The 16909-nt window shown below is 38.7% G+C and overlaps 1 protein-coding gene across 1 annotated transcript in view; it reads left to right on the forward strand.

The window, feature by feature from the left end:
• The first annotated feature begins 3576 nt into the window (after nt 1-3576).
• npas2 (neuronal PAS domain protein 2) overlaps nt 3577-16909 on the forward strand; it is a 41203-nt gene continuing 27870 nt past the window's right edge. Inside the window, exon 1 of the mRNA XM_084565149.1 lies at nt 3577-3858. The gene's annotated coding sequence lies outside the window, so the exon portion shown is untranslated. The remainder of the gene's footprint in view (nt 3859-16909) is intronic.

The raw sequence follows: 16909 nt of genomic DNA on the forward strand, positions 1-16909 counted from the left end.
TGGAAAAAACAAAACAAAACACCAATTCCTGTAAAAGTTAACACAACATAATAAGCTGCATTGTTTTTGTAAGAAACACTCATGGAAAGCTTGAGACTCTCACTCTCACTCCACCAAGGGGATGCTACTAGTTATTTGGAAATAAATGATTTTACCTTTTTTTTTTTACTTATCTGATACTGACAAACACACCTAAAAATGAAATTATAAACATCTTTTAAAATATTTTAATCCCCTTGTATCCAGTGAGGGAGTGGATGTCTACCGTAATCTTCTTCTTGGCCTTATAATACAACGGCAGGGCAGATTGATTGTTATTGACTTTTTGAGTTGTGGCTATGCACACTCTCATCAAGGTTCACTCACTCTCTTCAATGAACATAAAAAGGAAATTCTCTCGAATAGTGCACGCTGTCATTGGTTATTAATCATGCTCAAGAGCAGAGGCAGTCTGGGTTCACTTTGACACTGAATTGTGTGTGTGTACGTGGGTAAGTGTGTGACTCCCTGATAAAGAGCAGCATGAAACTGAACACAGACTAAAATAAACTAAGAGATAATGAGATAATTCGATTCCTAGCTTATACGTATATATTTTTAAATATCTAAGCTATCATTATGACCTTGGTTCTGAAGTGTTAAAATAGCAACAGTGTCTCTGCACTTGTTTGCAGTGCAATGAACAGATGTAGAGGACACACTCACCCATACCATTAAAGACTGCAGATACGCCAGTGAAGTCAACAGAAATATCTAAATTTTTAGCTCTGTCCTCCTTTAACCATTCTTACTAGTGTGACTGGAGTCACACTAACCAACACAACACAGACGGCAATACCTTTTGGTGTGAGTCTCTTTTAAAAGACGCAGAAATTTGAATTGGCATGTGAACACTGAGGCAAACTCCCACTTTATTCATCAACAGACTGACAACAAGGCATTTAAATTGATGTCCATCTGTCTGTATGTCATGCAGTGAAATATTATGTGAGAAGTCCAGGCAACTCCCAGAGGTGTGAGCAGCAGGTAACAGACTAGTTTCCGCCCACACATGATTTGTCATTTATCTTTTGCAAATGAAGCGCAACAACTCTCAGACTCAAGCTTTCTCCCAGCTTTGGGGAAAAGAGCTGATTGGCCCTCTAAGCTTAAGCGTAAAAGGAATTGTGCTAAAGAGAAAATGTACACACACCTTTCAAAGTGGATTCACCTGTATAAAGGCCACTTTTTTTCCATTCTGAAATGCTGGTGCTATAACGTAGCACACCCCAAGTGTGCACACCCTCAGTACTTCAAAAACACTACTCGACCTTTGAGATGACTGCTACACGGCTTTCCACACAGCCATATCTATAACTGTATATTATATATATCAAATATATATATATATATAGAGAGAGAAAACCTTAAATATTTGTTTTTCACTCACTTTTCCTCAGACTTTCTGACCCAGATTCCAGATTTCTCCACTGTGGGATAAACTGAAGGATTATTTTATCTTATCTTATCTTATCTTATCTTATCTTATCTTATGTATAAGAAACGTACTCATGATACAAGAACAAACAGAAGTCCAAGAGCTTCTTTGAAGCCTCGACTCACGATGAAACATTTTAGAGCACATTTGGTCTACCACTAAAATCACTACCTGTTTACTAAATTATATTGTGCATTATGTGCAAGTTGCTGTTTGGTTGCCACATACTTATTTTTTCAATAAATATTTGTGGTATGTCAACAGCCGGGACCACAATATCAATGTCTCTGTTGTAAAAGACAAAATGCCCATTTAACAATATCAATGGGGAAATCTGAGAAGCAAAGTGAGTCACTCTTGCAGCAATTTCTTTAATCTGTTGGTTGGTTGCTTGAACTTTTCCATGACTTCTTCGTTACAGGTTCCTCTGACGCAGTATACTGATCAGTGTCTGACTCACAAGATCCCAAATTCAACATGAAATGTTAACAGTGCTATAACTTTATTTACATTTATTCCAGTTAAACCTTACATAAATACATACATTTCAAAGATACTATTACTCAGATTAGAAATATCCTTTACCTCACTTCACTTATTTTACAGCTTTAGTTACCGCTCAATATTAATAATGCTGTATACAGAAAACAGGCCACCACAATAACAAGTTACAACATAAAAATGCTTCTTACACGAGAATGCATTTGTAATAGTGTAAAATAGCAATCAATAGTGTAAAATGCATAAATACTTTCACACTGTATGCAATGCATGACTTTTTATTTGTGACTGGATATTTTTTATTGTACCTTCAAGCAAATTTTTAACTGTTTCCACCGTTGAATTGCACGGATTGACCTAAGGGTGGTGCTACAGTGTCTATTGACCTGGATTAAGTGAAACAACTGAATCGCACCTCGTATGCCCTTCTCGCAGAAGACATTTTGGCCTATCACTGTAGGGGAGACTCAGTAGATGTCTTAACCATGGCTGGATTCCACATAGCAGAGGTTTTGCTTTTGTGCGCTCTAGCAAAATGTAATTGCTTATTGGTACAATTAATGGAACTGGGTCATCATTAATAGACCTGTTCTTTCTCTAGTGTGATAAAGTACCTGCTAGCATATGATAATCAACCGCACAGTCTAATGGCTTTTGAAAGCATGAATCAGAGAATAAAATGAATGAGTCACACAAATTAGTCATGTATGGAACCACAGTCAGTGCAACAATTTATCGTAATTTTTACCATAAGACAGTAATGTAAAATCCATGCATTTGATGTTTAATTGCAAAAATGGAAAAAAATATTACTTTACAAATCCAGGAAATCTTGTTTGCCCCTAACTTTGTGACACAGCACAGGTCATGACCTGAGGCCACCAAAAATTGAGAATATTTCAGTATTTTTGTTTTATTTTCAAATTTTCCTTAAAAAATCCTTTATTTATTATTATTATTATTTTTTAAATGCTAAAATGTATTTGTTTTCATACGCCAACTGCATGAGAATATGGAAGTGAGCTATGTGCATTTAACGGACTGTAAACTGAGTTACATTGCACTGTTCTACTCAAAAGGCCATTTATGTTTACAGATATTTATTGCAGTTAAATGTGAAAATATTATCGCATTAATTGTATTTGTGTTATCTCATTTTTTTCTGGTTTGAGACAGTAAACAAATATTCCTCCAAGAGGATAATATATTGTGGCAAAAACACAGTGCATATAGCACAGTAATTCAAATATTAACAACAAACAAACTACAATTATAATGATATGCGTTTCATTGTATAAGTCGGGTTTATTCTTAGTTTAAATTGGAGATTTCATGGTGTTTTCCACCATGTTACATTCTTCTCTCCTTCTTCTTAATATTATTATTAATTAATTAATTAAGAATAATAATAAACACACACACTCGCACACACATACATATTGCTTTTTTTTTTTATTATTATTTTATCTAATATTCATAGAAGTACTGTTCTATTTTAGGGCTATTTTAGTACTTAAGTAACTTTTGTTAGTATGTAGTCCAGGGGGCGGGACTGTGACCGGGGACGTCCACTGGTTGCTGCCTGCTGGAGGACTCCTCATTCAGCCTTCATCCGTCTGCGAGCAGGACCCGCTCAGATCAGCCCTCAGTCTGATGAAGATGTAAAGTGTGAGGTGTGTGGACTGGATCTCCTCCCTCAGCAAGCCGTATCCCAAATACACCGGGAATAATCATTTTCAGACCGAGTCGTCGGCGCATTTCTATCTCTGGGTAACTTTTTTTCTGGAATGTAGGACGTCTGACTTTGTGCCTGTCAGAAGATATTTTGCTCCCAAGTCTCCCGTCTGGATCCGGCGGACTCCTATTACTCCGCGCACACGGTAAGTTTCCAGTCTTAGCGGCTGTGGACACTTCTTACAAATCCACCTAGCTAACGTGAAAGAATGGAAAACTGCTCTCCAGCGCGGATAAAACGAGTTTTAGTTGTTTATTTTATTTCTTGTAATTATTCAAAGCAGCTGTATATATATAGAAACTGTTCTCATTCGTGAATGACATTCAGTTTTTTTTTCTCTCACTAGCTAATTTAAATTCAAGCTAATTTAAAAATAGGTGCTTCTTAATGACTGAAGCATTTTATTTCTTCTTCTCTCTCTATTTTACTGTTATAGTTATAAATGGGACTTAGGAAAGCGTGTGCTACTGTATATATTTTATTTCCTTTGGTTTTAGCTGTTATTAAACCCCATAACTTAAGTGTAGCTACTTCATAATGAAGCCTAGCATGTGTTGACAATGCTAACCTGGAAACCTGCTGTTGATTTGGGGCATACACAGGTTAATTATTACACCTGAATATTTAAAAGTTCCTGAAAATAATATGCGTGGCCATATTGTGATAGTATTCTTGCCTATGAAATGACAAATTCCACCTCCATAAATAAGTGAGGGATGTGTTTGGTGAACTTCTGAAGCCAAGTTGATTGTGACTGTTTTAATGTATTCAGTTGCCTGATCCAGAGTGATAGGACATAACTGAAACGAGTTTAAGGAATCAAACACGTCCTGCGTCCAAATCAGTGACTTATTTCTCCGTCTACTCACGTTGAGGCTTGAGCCATTTTGCCGGCTTGCTGCGTCAGTGCCGAGGTTGGCCCAGAAGACATGAATAGTGATGAGGATGTGTGCTGACAGCTGAGTGGGACAGGATGGGCTGTTCCACGACTGACTGACTGACTGACTGACTGAACTGGGGTGTTCGCTGCACCATATGCTCCGTTTTACATCATGCTGTTTAAACATTTGGGCCAGCCGCATGACTCAAGCTCTCTTCTTCTGCCTCCAGCTATTTTTTCAGTCCCGTCACTGAATGGGAAAAATTTACATGGTGGGCTAGATAGAATGGTATATTCCACTTTGGTATAATGCCTGACCTTATGTAAAGAGAGGGTAGGGGTCATTTGCGGTCCTTTTGGTGTACTTTCATGTGATGAAGCCAATTACTGCACCGTTTCTGAAGGCGGTAAATCTGGGCTGTGTAATAAGCAGTTTCAGTGAGCATGCTCCAGCTGTGTCATTGGTACACTGTCTGTCCTGTATTTTAGCCAGTGCTGTCCCCGTGTGTGTTTGACTTTGCATGTTAACCCAGAAACACAGAACAATGGTTTGAGGGTATCGGGTTGCAGGGTTACCTGTTTACAGAGCTGTTCACCTGATAAATGGACTGTAATGGGATGGGATGTGCACAGAATAGAGGGAAACCCAACACATCGTCAGATCTTCACTCTGCAATGCTGCCACTTAGCTTTATGTAGATATAAACCATTAATGTCCTAGTTAAGCACTGTAGCTCCAAAAAGAAGCATTCTCTTTCATTAAAATAGCTTTTCTAACTTTCAGTAGTTATCTCACAATTATGAATAATTGCCTCATTGCCATGTCACACTTATTAGAATCCTTCTCATTAATGCTTCCTACTCACTGGCGTGACAACCCCTGACGATTTACTGTGTATTAATTTACACCTTGTTTTTCGTGACATTCACTTCCCTCATGGCCTAATTTCTCATTTTAGCCTTCCCCACTGCTTATTTTGAAGACAAACATATGAAGAATTTCAGCATTGTATTTAACCTTTAAGAGTTGAGTGAGGCAGAGCCCATATGTAGATTTGGTTTCCTGAGAATATTGTTATTCGTGCTTTGCTTGAGCTGTGCTGTATGTGGATTCCTGCATCTCTTTGCTGAAACTATACTGTGGTGAAGGTTAGTTAACTGATGACACAGAGCCTCCTCTCTGATGTTACAGAGCATGTTGTGGGGAAAGTAGGTTACTGGGCCATGTCCTGCAAGCTTAAACTGAACGCTAGTCTGAATATTGCTAGAGCTGCTTAGTGTGACTGGGCATGCACAAATGGTGTAGCACTGTGCAATAGCGAAGGGATCACTTCTACCCTCTGTCTCTTTAAGAAAACAGAGCGGCGCTCCACGTAGACTGAATGTTGAATGTTCAATCCATGTTGATTCTTCCCAAACACACATGAAATGGATTGAAACCTGACAACAGGTTGACTAACGTCACAGGATGCAAATTACTAAGCCCTACTTACCTTAAAAATCTGTGGTCTCATCCTTTTATGTGTGAGCAGGCCACTTTTAGTGTTTTATTAATATTCACATTTTACTTGCTCACACTGATTCCAGTGTTTTTCATTAGAGAAAAACAAGAATTGAAAATAAAAACTAAATCCAGTAACGTGTGGCTAAGTGCTCTACTGTCTCTAAGGAATCTTGGAGCATGAGAGGTCATTTACTCTCATACTGAAACTCATATTTTACATCTAAACAGATGCCTTTGTGCTTTATGCCCTCTTACCTACAACCAGTATGGTTCACACAGCTGTAAAAATACGAAACTATAACGATAACGAAACTAGATGTTGTGCCATGTCTTACCACAGTGTTTTGCCTTTTTGTTCAATTAATCAAATGTCCTTTGTATAGCTATAGAAAATTGCAGGTTTAAATCCAGTGTGAAACTTTTGTTTCATTAGTTTCATCAATCATCCAGTATACCAGAAATACCAGAACATCAGAGGTGTGCTCAGTTATATAGCGTGTCAGTGAAAACAGTTCAGTTGTTGCTAGTAAAAAAGAAGAAGTTGAGAAAGACTGGAAACAGGCAGCCTGGCCGTATTAAAGTGGTATTTAAAGTATTTGTAATTTCCATTGCAAGTAGACTTTCCATGCTCCATACCAAACTTTAACAGCAGTTCCCAGTGTTGTTGTGTATGCTGTCTATCCTACCATGGGCAGTTTGTACTTTGGTCTGAGGGAGGATAAGGCGTATTGTGACAGTGCAATGCACAGCATCAAGGAAATGAGACAAAAATAATAGTCGGCAGATAGTAAAACTTTGCCCAGGCACTCTGAGGCAGAGTAAGACAAGGATTTCAAGCCTTTATTCAGTGGGACATGTTAGGCTTTGGTCGGACTGCAGGCCATTCACATTTGTTTCTCAAATTAGAACTTTAGGACAGACTGTCAGCACTGTTATTTGCAAGTAACAACATCAGATTTGTGTGTCCAGACATCACCAACTTACTCGGATGGCTTGCTGTGGTGACGCCACGGTTGTCAGTAACCATGTCGCTACATTAGTACTGTACAGAAGCCTCCCCCCAAAGGGCCATCAGACAGTTTATTCTGGCATCTGTTTACAGTCTGAGTTTACCTTTTAGTTGTGTGTCATCTTGGGAGGGACACAACAGAACACTTTGAAATCCTATATGAGCACCCAGATTGTTGAGTTGAAACAAATCTGACTCAAAATCTGACTGGATTTGCATTTCAACTCACATTTCAATGTGTTTTGGGCTCGTTTGCAACTACAGATTTCATTAATCATTAATGAAAACAGAAATAGAAATAAATAAATAATATCTGACCAAGCATAAATGCTGGTCATCCTTGTGTCATAATAAAATTGCGTCATGATGAATTTCTTTGATCACCTACATGTGTCGGGTGAACATAAAACAGTTGTTTAGGATGGAGTTTCACAGGCATTGATAACTTCTTTCTAACTGCCACCATTGCTCATTACTCAAGTTTACGGTTGTATTTAAACTTTCACAGTGGACCTTTAGTTTCTAGTGAAGACAAAGTGATCATTGCCATGAAAATTAGGGTTAGAAGTCATGAGCTTCAGCTTTTCCAGCAGTGTAGAAGGGGTTCCCACATATGCTAAGCACCTCTTGGCTAACTTTCACTCTGCAGTCCAGCACATCTCACACCACCACAGTTGAGTTTACGTGGTTGGCAGGTCTGATGCAGCACTCCATCATAATTCTTCTTAGTTGTGTTTTGTTTTTTTTGGTCACTGTACCTTCAGAAAACAAATAACAGTCCCACCAAGTGTGAACCAGATGGGATGTTGTGTCATAGCAGAATGTTGTGGTAGCCGTGCTTGTGAAGGTTTGCCTTGAATTCTGAATAAATTGCCGAAATTGTCACCCCCCACACACACACACGCACACACACCATCGCACCTCCTCCTCCATTCTTCATGGTGGAAACACCACTTGTAGACACCCTCCGTTCACCTCCTCTGCTTCTCTGCAAAGACAGAATTTGATGCGACTGGAAACAAAAGTCTAAAATTTGGAGTCACCGCGCCAAAAATTTTCATTCCTTGTGTTTCCTTGTGATTTCTCTGCAGCAGTTCAGTCACGAAGGCTTGATTCACGCAGCGTCTTCCAAACAGTTGATGTGGAGACGTGCACACTGAAAAGCTTTAATGTGGGCTTTAATCAGAGGTGCTGCAAGTTGTGGATTTCCGAACCTGGTAGATTTAATTAACTTGACTTTCTTAAGTGGTCCTCAGGTAATGATTCAGTAATACACAGGATAAGATGTTATAATCCCTTGTGCCAAGATCCCAGGCAAAACACATTTAGAGGCCCTGTTCAACTAAGAGACCGTACCAAACCTATGGTCAAGTGATATGACAATTAACCTATAATCTACATAAACTAAGTAAAAGCTGCTGGCTTGTCATGATGATTTCTCTTTAAAACGTAGATCCTATGTTATAATGCAGAGTATGATTAGCTGAAATGCCTAGGGTTATTTAGTAGGACATTACTAAAACTATTACTGCAACTATTCATAAGTCAATAACATGATTCATTATGTTTCATTATTTAAGTCATGATCATCATATGAATCAATAACATGATTCATATGACGATCATGACTTAAACAATGACCGGCAGAAATGTAACTTAAAGTCAACCATTTGTTCTCAACCTGCGCACCATACACTGTACATATGTCTTGTTATTGTCCTTAGTTCCTTAATCTGCAGGACCAATAATTTGGATTCTTACACAACAATATTTCAGAAACAATCTCCCACGGTCCTTTGAGTGCTAATTTGGATTAATGCCAAACGCCTGGTGTGAGCATTTGCCTTGCGTATTGCAGCAGGGCTTATTCTCCTCTGCTGGATGCAACAGTTTCCACTTAACTTGCTGAGAGGAAGGATTGGCTATTCTTAAAATCAAAGAAAATGTAATACTCAGCAAGACGGACAACACTATAGTAGTTCAAGAGGATGAAGCTACGTTATGTAAGCAAATATGCTACTCTTAATGAGAACTTCATGCTGTTTTCATGTGAGCATTTCTATGCCTTATGTCATGAATTGGTCTTTAAATGGTGTGGAAATCAAATCAATAAAAAATGGTATAAAATATAGTTACAGTTAAAGTATATTATTATTTTTACTTGCATTATAGTCTATTAACCTAACTGGAGAGTGAATGCTGACCTTGTTTCGAATGTTTAATATAGTGTGTAAGAAGACTAGGTACTTCTGTATGAGTGTTTGTAGTCACAAGAGAAGCAAGAGACAGATGTTGATTGTTAACCTCACAAAAGGACATTCCTTTCTGCTCCATACTGGACTAAACCAGTGCCTGCCTTGCTAAATTTTGCTTCATTTGGCCGGTGGAGCTATGTTGCACATGACTCTTGAGACTATGACTGGTATTCATGTCACACTTTTTAACCTTGTAACTACGACAGACAAAATGTTTGACTCCGGTTATATAACCACCTCTACAGACGTCATCGGCCTTGCTGCTGTCGCTGATCTCTTGCTCCAGAGCACACAGTGATTGTCCTCAGTTGCTTCAGGCTCAGATCCAGCAGGGCATGATTAAGCCATTTAGCTTTAAATTAATTTATTTATTTACTTAAAAAAAGAAGAGGGCTTCCTTCTGGCTCTGACTAGTCACGCTGTGTGTATTTGCTTCCTGTCTTTTCATTTGTGGTATGAAATTAATGACATAATGAATATGAACATTTTGTGTGAGATCTTCTCAATGACACAGCAGTACTTCATGTGAATCTCTGTTAAGCAAAATGTTCCCAGCTGACCTGATATCTTCTCAGTGTGTTTTACAGTCATTTTCATCATTCAGCTGTAAATACAGCTCTTTTAGTAGCCGGTTACATTAGTTCAGCGCCCAGTATTTAAGTTCTACACTGTTCTGCAGTGATTTCTTTCTATTTAATGTGAACAAATGTGTCCGTTTAATGTAACTGATTCACAGGATGGGAGGTTGCGCTTTTAATCTCTTCCTTCGCGACTGAAGGCTGCTTTTAAAGAATCGGGTGGGGCTGCTTTTTGTGTTGGAGATGAAGAGTATAAGTGGGCCCTGCCCATATGAGTGACCTAGATGTGATTCACATTTTCAACTCAGGGTGTTGGCTGCATACGCATTACAAAGTTGTGTGTTTTCTGTGGGGTCAGACACACAACAAGATCGTGTCAGGTAGGATGCTGAAATGAAAGGAACACTCCTAGACGGGTTTCTCTTTTCTTCAGTACAGTAGGTCATCTGCGATCTGCAGTGTCAAGAGACAAAACTTGATCGTGGCTAGTGACTGGAAAATTCACACACAGCTGTGATACTTGACTTTTATTCAAGAAAACATCAAACCTTTTTCACATTTTTCTCTCACAGCTACTCACTGTAACCTGGATGGTCAGGGATACACATTTTCCTTCCACTCCATGGGCATTTCTTTGATTTATATTTAGTGTCTTTTTGAATATTTTGATGATTTGAAATTCATCTAATAAGAACACATTTTGTGTTCAAAGGACAGCGTCTTTTTTCACAGAGCTGGAAGTGATTTATAGTTTGCTCAGGGACACTTTGGCTGAGTGAATCATGAATTATTATCACAGTGAAGAGCTCTGCAATCATTACATATGCCCAAGTGCTTCTCTTTAAGTTTGAGCTGAGTAATGATCTCACATAGAAATCCTGGCGTTTTTAAGAATCTACATTAGCTCTATTATACTGTAATTTATCGGGCGTCAAGCGTAAAAATGTGAAAACTACTCAGTGTGATTATTCTTTTTCTGGACTATTCATGATCCTGTCATGTACTTTGTAAAATGTGGATGTTATTAAACTACTTTATTAGTCAGGGATCTATTGTGAGCATATGAAAGCTCTCCAGGTTAACTAAATCTAACCTAATCTATAGCTAAGTTAAATTTCCATTAATATGTAGCCTTCAATCATTCCAGGAAAGTTCTCTTTCATTCTAGGAATAAAATGTCTACAGTTAACATGTGGTTTCTGTGTGTAAAAATCAGACAGAATGAAGGTTTGGCTTTAGTTCAGTTCAGTATTCCAGTGCAATATTTGTTTACCTGTATCCTCAAAGACACCAGGTCTTTTAATTACATGCCGCTTTCTTTTGTTGAGGGAAAGTCTAACGTCTGCTTACAGGGGGGAAGCTTCGGGAAATAAGGAAGACAGAGTTTCATAATGCGGAAAATGAAACGGCAATAGATAGGAATGGAGACATAAGGTCATTTTTTCCATGGTCTCCTCGCAAACGGCTACTTGAGTTCAGAACAGAGTGGCTGGTGGTGGTGGTTTTACAAACGCTCATTGATTAATTCATAACGACTATGTTATTCTGGTTATCATCTCCAAAGAATCAGTTGTAAAAGAATCAGTACTCTCCCACAGCCCGGAATTTACTCAAAGATGCAACCTGTGATCTGAGCTTGAGAGAGTCATGAAAAGAAAGAGCCCCCTTGCCCTTTCCACCCATGCCCTAGAATTGTGACCCACATATTTGCTCACACACTGCCTTAGGTAATTGCATCTTTCCCTGAGCAGCAGTCGCAGCAGAAGACAATAACAGGCCAGTGACAATTTGGTGATTCATTTGGAATTGTTGAAAGAATATAATTATGAGGAAATTTGAGAGTAGATCTACGTGGTGAAAGGATGTTTGCTTTATAGGTCTGCTTTCTCATTCAGTGGATGTGACCACCCACAGGGAGTCTGTGCTGTGCAGTGAATGGTTAATTACAAGGCACTTTTGGGTAAAGCATCCCCATAAAATAAACAGAATAAGTGAAATAAATCTATGCAAAATGAACAGTTATACAGAAAGGTATTAACGCACAGTATTTCTGAATCAGTTATTAGTTATTATTATTAATATATTAAAACATATAAAGATATAGATATACCTTTTATATATCCAATACATAATAATAATAATAAATATCTACAAAATGTTATTATGCAGTTTATTAACATAAAATGGGAAAATATAGCTTGAAATTTGTATTTCTGCTTGATATATATATATTTTTTAATAATTAGCTGATTGTTCAACAGATGTATTAACAGGTGCAGATAACACAAGGAAACATGGGTTTTGTGTTTGTTACTCTCACGCACAGCAGGCGAGGTTGTGTTAAACTGAGCTGTGACAGGATTGTCCAGTGAGTACAGCTCAGAGAGTGTAAGGGTTCAGCTGTTGCTCAGGGGAGGATTAGTGCGAAGCTGCTGTTCCGTTGAGACGGACAATGCTTGTGGGAAAGCATGGCATAATGATTTGTTTCTTCACTGCCTTTTTCCATTGGGCGCTGAATGGAAGAAAATACTGTTTAGGGCGAGAATGTCCCAAATAGTCCCCTCTGTGATTTTCTTTCCCAATTTCATTCCTCTTCTGTTGGATAAGGTCTGGAGGTTTAGGCAGTAGTGCTCTATCTATACTGAATTTCATGGTGCAGAATGTCCTTGACCTGAACATTGTGTGACTTCAGTGTTCTGAAGAATGGTTATGTAGAAATGAGAAACCATTTCCTCTTCTAAAGTTCTTTTGGATGTTTCAGGAAGAATATCCATTGTCACACTTGTCTCTCTGGTAGAAAGACAAACCTCAGGAGTCTGAAGCGTTAAGTAATGTCAGTTATATATAATATAGTAATCTAAAATGAGGCTTTGAGAGCTGTGAACTATGGAACTTGACATTTTCCTTATGTGCTTATTTAGTGATGTTGAGAAAATCCCAAGAACAAACTAAATACGAAATCATTTTGTTTCCCTTATTTGAACACATTTATTGAGAAAGTGTTAAAACAGTTTTGATAAAGCACACAGGGAGAAAGGTTTTTCTGCCGCTTTATTAATATTCACCAGACTGACAAATGAGGTTCTGAGTTATGTATGAAAAATCTCTGGACCTGAAGAAAATGGAAACCAACAGCTTGATGGACATAGCTGCCTTGGTTGGGGGAAAGTAGACACCACACATTGTTACCATGGGAACACAGAGTGAACAGCAGTGCCACAGTCTAATTAATGACAGTCAGTGCTTCAGCAGAGGGCCACGGTGACGTCATCAATACCAGCACCACAGATGTAGCAAGAGGCAATGTGGGTTTAATGTCTGAGTGATTATACAAATACCCAGTTTTTCACCCATGCAAATGCGAGCAGCCTGGATGAAGGTGCAGGATGTAAAGAACACAACAATGGGCATTTATTATGTAGTGATGGCCGCCTATGAGCACTAAATGTCACCTCATTATCCAATAGCATGACCTACATAAAAGAGCGGAACTAATCTCTATGTAGGCAGATGGTGAATAATGCAGTAAAATGTGGGAGATCTTTATGAATCTTAGATGTCTCTCACTTGTTGGCTGCTGGCAGAGCAACAATTTAGTTCAGAATGATTTCATATCATCACTCTGGCGTTGTTTACTTCATTATCTTTGCTTATATACCATAGTATGTATGGAAGCTGCTATCGACATCCTGCCATGTAACATCATCAGCGATATCTTGTATTTGTATCATCATCAGATTCAGATTCTACATGTATGCTTTAGTCAGATGTATGTACAAATTTATCTTGTTTCTCCTGCTGTTCTCTTCTCTCTTTTCTGTCTCTACCCGGCCAGCCTTAGGCAGATGGGTCCCTCCATATGAGCTGGGTTCTGCTCAAGGTTTCTTCTTGTTAAAAGGGAGTTTTTTCATTTTTTTCTTGCCACCGTCACCTTCAGGCTTGCTCTGGGGGTTTCAGGCTGGGTTTGTAAAGCGCCTTGAGACAATTTATATTGTTATTGACACTATATAAATAAAATTGAATCGAATTGAATTGACACATTTCAAAATGAGCACATTTTACTGTGAACTGATAAGTAAGTGTAACCATTTAGTCTGACATAGACCTGAATTTGTTTAATTTATTGAGCATTCCCTCAAAGCCCATGGCACCGAGGAAAAGTCAGAGCCTCGTCAAAGTAATGGGATCTGAGAAACCATGCCCAAGTGTGGACCAAAGACAGGCTAACCAACCAACTAACCAACACTGCCATCTTTAGAGCCACGGTGCTAAGCATGGTAGTCTTATTCAGTCTCATCAAACCATAATTGTAGCTGCAGTCAACCACAGTGCTAAATAACAGTCATTAAATTTACTCCACTGGCCCAGACAAATGTATTTTTCTGTTCTTGAAGTGTCCTTGAAGTACCATATTTGGGAGTCTTTGTACTGTAATATTTTCAGGTGTGAGTGTCAGAACTCCTAAAATGTAGCACTTTGTTAAGAAAAAAAATGGATTTGCTAGCTTCAGATCTTTTGTCTTTGTCATCTGTTCAGTATCCTTTAGTGTAAAGCAATCTCTGACTAGACAGATTGGTAAATATGAGTGTGCTTTGTGCAGTTTATTGACATCATGTTGCATGATGTCTGGGAACCGAAGGTCAGAGTTTTTAGACATTCAGCCTCCACCATGGAGATGCCATGCCTCTGTTTGGTATAACTGTAAGGCCGTCTTATTTCACTTAAGGACTGCACTCCTCCATGACCGATTTATCATCTTTTTTTTGTTTCTATGAAGCAGGACTTACCACACCCATCTCTATCAAAGGCCTTGTAAGTGTGGGTGTAATGCTGCTTTAAAGACTAAAGACTGAAGTCATTTTATGTTGGTGTTTGGGTTTTCAAAGTCTGATATCTTCAGAACTCTTCATAGTCGATGATCAAAGCTGTGATTGTTTATTATAATTTTATACACCGATCAGCCACATTATTAAACCACTGACAGGAGAAGTAAAAAACATTGACCATCTTGTGACAATACAGTGTTCTGCTGGGGAACTTTTGGACCTGGCATTCATGTGGATGTTACTTAGACATGTGCCACCCACCTAGACCAGACCAGACACCCCCACTCCATAGCAATGACACTCCTTGATGGCAGCAGCCATCCCCCCTATATATGTTTATGCATTTATATGAGAGTTTATTGGTTTGGTTTCTGCAGTGGCATTTAAAGTTATATATTTGGGGCTTTTATGCCTTTATTTTGATAGGTGGTAGTGGAGAGAGACAGGAAGTGATGGGGTTAGGGAGGGAATGAATCTGCCCCACTACAGAGAGGGCTAAAGCTGTGGGTCATGGAGTGGCCACTCAACCAGGGCAGCTATAATGGCGCCTCTCTGTGGTGGAATTTATTTTCTGGGGCTTATGGTCATCAAATTGTATGTGAATGCACTATAATTGTGAAATAATGACATGACCAAAGTCTCAAGAAATTGTTAGAAATCAAAAGCATGTATTTTAATTTAAGCAACAGTAACTGCACATGATCTGCAATGAAATATCAGTTTCACTCAGTTCAGGTTTTTTTTTTTTTTTCAGGGTATCACTGTTCATTTATACTGACAGATAGCATAATTGATGCCGTTTGATGTTTTTTCAGCACAGTTTCTTCTTACTGGGAAAAAAATACACACAATTAACACATACTTGGCTGCCTGCGCTGTAGGTGCTTTGACCCAGTCAACTGCCTTTCAACATTATCAGTAAGTTGCTATAGTTACCAACTAAGAGTGTTTAGTTTTACCTCAATCTCATTTAGTTGCAAGTTTATCAGACATGATAGGAACAAGAACATTTCAGTTTTATTTTATTTAAACAGTGTCAATAACAACAACAACAACCAGTGGGAGCACACTGTGGGAGCTCCTCACAGACAGGTCCAGTGTGGAATGAAGGTGAACTGAATGTGGCCAGTGCAGTGGGGGGACTCAGTGGTAGCTTGTGTCCTCGCTGTGTTTGGCCTGGCTGAACTGTAACAAGCTTGAGGCTTTCAACCAATGCAGAGCTGTGGAAGATTTTATTCTCTGATGTCATTTACTGTTGTTTTGTTCATACACTCTGGCCTGATTAAGAATCTACTGTTACTTAGTGTATAGCAGAGAAAATAATTGATCAGCCATGACGCTCATATACATTAAGTGAAGGACTAAATCAGTCAGGTATCACAGACTGGCTGTGTGCAGTAGATTCTTCAAGACACTCAAGTCCTATAACCTTGGTACAAATGGTGCCATGCCGAAGAGTCAGTCGAGCACAAAGATGCATTCATTAACCTGTGTGTGGCTGTGAGTCTGCGACTTCTGTGTGATGTCTTACAAGCTGGTGAAAATGGCAACACTCTGGCAAACCTCATAAGCCATGTCAGTCATCAAAATGGGGACTACTACAACAGCTGCAGTCTGAATCAGCTATGGGGAAAATGTGACTCATCACATTGAGATGGTCATTGAGACAAGTTGTCTGCAAATCCATTATGGCCGCAGTGGTTGTGTCTCAAGTTCATGGAAATCTGGAGAGAAATGTAAATCATAGAACATTGAATAATGAGTACTGGCAGAAGCAGGGTCAGACATTTGGTCGGTGCTGACCTTGAGTTAAAACATTTTTTCTTTTGTTAGTTTAGCTATCTAAATGATAAAATGTTGTGAAATGAGTGTTGGGAAAAGCTATTAAGCACATTTAGGGAGCCAAAACTGCACTATAAAACACAAGACAAAGATGTCTGTGTCGTCTGTCCATCTTAGATTTTAATAGACACACCTATTTAATATTTTGTTATATCATCTTTAGCCTGAGATTTGTTATTATTGCACTCACTTGAAAGGATACAGAATAAATGCGTTTTAAATAAGATTCGCTGAAAATACTCAGAATACTGGTACCCACAGGCCAACACTCTCACTCTCTGTTGTTAGAGGCTCCATTTGTC

Source organism: Chelon labrosus, assembly GCF_963514085.1.
Source record: "Chelon labrosus genome assembly, chromosome: 17".
Lineage (NCBI taxonomy): Eukaryota > Metazoa > Chordata > Actinopteri > Mugiliformes > Mugilidae > Chelon > Chelon labrosus.